Here is a 4,423-nt window from a genome sequence, read left to right as displayed (position 1 = left end):
TCAAAAGGAAAAACAAAATACAAAAATGTGGAGTACATAACAGCAAGTGCAAATCCCATCACTCAGGTATGCATATAAACAGAACATTTAGTCAGAGAAGGATGGAATCAAAGACTTACAAACTGACTTCACATCAAACCTGTCACGAGCCACGACTTGATTTGACATAGTCTGGATCAGTCTATGCACCGGTTTGACAAGTCGCCAAAGTCTGGTTCTGATCAGGGAAGCATTCCTGGTTTGGCTATAGTCAACCATTGGGGACTGAGCAGCAATGGCAGGAGCAACTACATCCACCGCTACGTCAGGTGTAGTAGAGCATACTTGCACACTCTCCCCACAGCTCGTAGCAATATTGACCTCCTGGGACGTCGTGCTAGAACCAGCTCGGTTGAAGTCCACTCCAAGAGACAAGCCAGATGCAGCCGGCAGGGCTGAATCCACGCTTGAAACATCAGTAACATCTCCCTGGGACCTGCTGGACTCCGTCGACTGCGACACCCATGCAATCGTCCTCTCCCCAGGGTCCAAAGGTTCAGAGACAACCTCCAGGTCAGCTGTCCCATCCATGGCATCGGGTGGCGGTTATCATGAGCACCAACACAGCTCACAGCAGGGGCATTCAAATCCCCTCCCCAGGCGCAGCCTCATCATCATCTTCAGGCGCCCGTGTCCACATCCCATGTAGAGGAGGCGTGATCCGAGGGTTCCAACATCATCCTCCAGGGGCAGGAAATTCGCCACCAACAGCAGATTCCGATGGACCACTCTCTCGTCCGGAAACAGAATCACGGATCTTGAAAGTGTGAGTATCAGGGTTCACATCGATCACGGTGTAGACCGTTGACTCCCACCGATCAGCAACCTTCTTTTTCCCCTCTCTTTCCTGTTGGCAACCAGGACTCTGTCACCAACCTCAATCCTGGAACCCTTCACTCTCCTGTTATAGAGTTGCGAATGACAGCTTCTCCTGCGCAGCTTCGGGCGCGTGTAATTGCTTCCTTCACATCTTCCTGAGGAAACCACATACCTGTCATAACAGGTAACAGCAGGATCGCTCAGGACAGAGCGGAACAGAATGTCAACAGGCAAGCGGGCGTGCGACCAAACATCAGGTAAAGCAGTTGCAAATCCTGTTGTCTCATGTGCGGTGCAGTTGTACATGAGCGTCAAGTCTGAAGCCCGTCGTGGCCAGTCCACTTTTGAGTCTTGTGGTAGGGCACAAATCATCCCACCAGAGTCCGGTTGAGCGCTCACACTGCCGTTCCCCATCAGGTGGTAGGGCGTCGTGTGTCTTCTTCACACCAGAGACTCTGAGGAGCTCACTTATCAATTGGCTCTCAAAATTAGCACCCTGATCGCTGTGTATCCTTTCCGAAGCCGAATACACAGAAGTACCTGTCCCAGAGAAGCCTTGCAACCTGTTTAGCCGACTGGTCCTTGCATGGGAAGGCCTGCGCCCAGCCAGTGAAGTGGTCTGTGATGACCAAGGCGTCGACGGACTTGTTGTGGGAGGCCTCAGCCGACCAAAAGTCGATGCAGACCAACTCCAATGGTCTGGAGCGAGGACACGCTGACCAAAGAGCACGCCCCTCTGGTTCGATAGTCTTACTGACTACACAGCGCTGGCATCCCGTACATGGTCTCTCACATCACGCCCAAGGTTCAACCAGAAAAATCTCTTTCTAGCCAGGTCTAAACTCCTGAACTGGCCCTGGTGACCGGCATCATCATGGATCCCTCGGGAGGACCTCAGCCTTCAGCGAGTCAGGAACCACGAACTGCAGTCGTCTGCTACCTGATATCTGGTCTCTGGAGACTCTGTACAACACACCATTGTTGAGGACCAGCTTCTCCCAGTGGCTCAGGTATCTTTTAACAAGGGCTGGGTCCCCTACCCGCTCTCTCCTCGAAGGTCTCCTGTGTCTCTCAACGTAGAAGACGACGCGGGACAGCGCTGCATCCTGCAGCTGTGCATCCCTAAGTTCTCTCTCAGAATAGGCAGGTAAGGCTTCCAGACCGGGGGACACCATCTGTGGCAGGTGATGCAGAGCCTCTATCGCTCTCCCTCTTGGGCCGACATCCCATTGGACATGTGACTGCAAAACAGCTGTGACAGCATCTTCAGCCAGAACAAGGGGATTCGGACTCTGCGTGCCTTGGTACATGATGGAAGCTCCACCATTCGCCTCGCAGTCGGTGGACGACCGAAACGCCCTCTGGATTGATGCATGCGAAACATCTTTTGCCTCATCAAGGAAGTCTGCATATCTCAGCCAGCAGTCTGTCACTTACAGTATCCTTCACAAAGGCAATCGGCTCAGGGCATCTGCCACAATGTTCTGACGACCTGGGACATATTTAATGTCAAAGTCATAGCTTACCAGTTTAGCCACCAACGTTGTTCACAACAGTCCAGCTTTGGCTTGGTTAAAATGTGGGTCAAGGGGTTGTTATCAGTCAGGCGGTGAACTTGTGACCTTTGAGCCAATGGCTGAACTATTATGCAGACTGACCACTTCGCCAGAAACTCCAGCCTGTCGCTGGATAGTTTCTTTGAGACTGAGACAGTGATTTGCTGGCAAAAGCAATCGGTCTGGGCTTAGTTCCACCGTCCTGGTTGAGCCAATACTGCTCCAATGCCATCCAGTGATGCATCTGTTGACAACAAGAAGAGGCGAGAGAAGTCTGGGTGAGCCAAAAGCGACTGTATTTAACATCAAACTCTTGAGCTTCTCAAAGCCTCCTCTTCTCTGGATGTCCAATCCGAACACTCAACTTCCTGCACGGCCGCCTCACCTTAGTTGTTCCCTTGCCCTTCTTCACAGCACCTCTCAGGCGCTCAAACAGAGGTCTGGCAACAGCAGAGTACATGGGGACAAAAGTGTTGTAGTAATTAATCATCCCCAAAAATGATCTGACCTTTAGTTGGGAAGAGTCACTCCATCAGTGTCCATGAGGTCCACGCTCCTCATGTTAAGTGATAACTTCAACCTTGGATGGGTCTGTTGATACCCCATTTGATCGATGATGTGATGGAGGAACTTCACAGATTTCCTCAGGAAGAAGCACTTTCTGGGAGCCAGCTTCAAGTTATGCCAGCGCGGCCTCTCAAAACACCATTTCCAGGCGCTGCAAGGCAGTGTCCTCGTCTGGAGCAAACACCAGGAGATCATCCAGGTAACACAACAGGCTCAAATAATTCTGGTCACCAAAGATGCTGGTCATCATGCGCATGAAGCTACTTGGGGCTGTTGCACAGAACCCTGCGACAGCCGATTGCTCTCATACAGAGACCCATGGGCGTGGTGAAGGGCAGAATATTTCCTGTCATCTTCATGCAGCGTCATGTTGTAAAAGCCAGGCGTCAAGTCCATGGTACTGAACAGGCTATTTCCCCCCAAAACAGCCAGACAATCTGCTTGATGTGGAAGAGGATGGGCATCCTTCAGGGGTTCTCTTATTGAGCCAGCGGAAATCGTTGCAAATCGTAGATCACCATTCTTTTTCCTACGAGCACCAATGGTGATGCATACTCACTGATGGAATTTCTGATGATGATGTCCCTCTCCTCCATCTCAGTCAACACTTGTCTCAGCTTCTGGTACTGACTCGGGGCACTGCATGCCTGAGGGAAGTCTGAGCGGTCTGTTATCTGAGGCGGATGCGGTGCACAAAGTCTTTGGCTTCCCATGATCGAGATGATGGCGAGAAAAGACATCCTCGTACTACAAAACCAGGTCAGCCATCCTCTCTTTACTGTTTCTATGTCTCACAGGACTCCATGTCAACATCCCCAAAGGCCAACAAGTTTGAGTTTCTCCTCCATGTTGGTGGGCGGGACTTTAATGGCGTTTATGGCCGACTGATAGCTGCTTGCCAGAGTTGTCTCCTGGGCGCTGAGCATCAAAGTCCTCAGCGCCACACAGAAGTACCGTCTGCTAGTTTGGCGTTACGCCCCGCAGGTGTACAGGCTGCTCAGACATATTGATCAGTTTCAATAGGACCCATCTGTCACCCACACAAGGGAGATAAGCAATCTAACAACCAAAATCCCTCTGGGTGCTGAGGCGGGATGACGAGGGCTCTGTCATCACTGTGCTGCCAGAGACATTGACATTCTTTGGTAGTTTTCCCCATATCAGATATTCGCGACCGGTTCAAGGGACACAGCTGGAGTTACACTAACCGTGCCTACTCTGTCCGGGCGATCTGAATCTTTCCATGGGGTCAAACCAGAAAACATATGACAGAAAGTTTTTTCAGTCTCAAGGTTGGTCTTGAAGCAATTACTGGAACCGTGCTCCAGTAGGGCTCTGGCGATTTGAACTGGCGTAATATGTGCTTTATGACATTCGTCCCCCAGTATCAGGTCATCAAGCTGCCCTGAACTACCAGGATGGGAACCATCATTCTGCAGCCA

This window comes from Oreochromis aureus, linkage group 3 (assembly GCF_013358895.1).
Source record: "Oreochromis aureus strain Israel breed Guangdong linkage group 3, ZZ_aureus, whole genome shotgun sequence".
NCBI classification, from domain to species: domain Eukaryota; kingdom Metazoa; phylum Chordata; class Actinopteri; order Cichliformes; family Cichlidae; genus Oreochromis; species Oreochromis aureus.
This window is presented reverse-complemented; position numbering follows the sequence as displayed.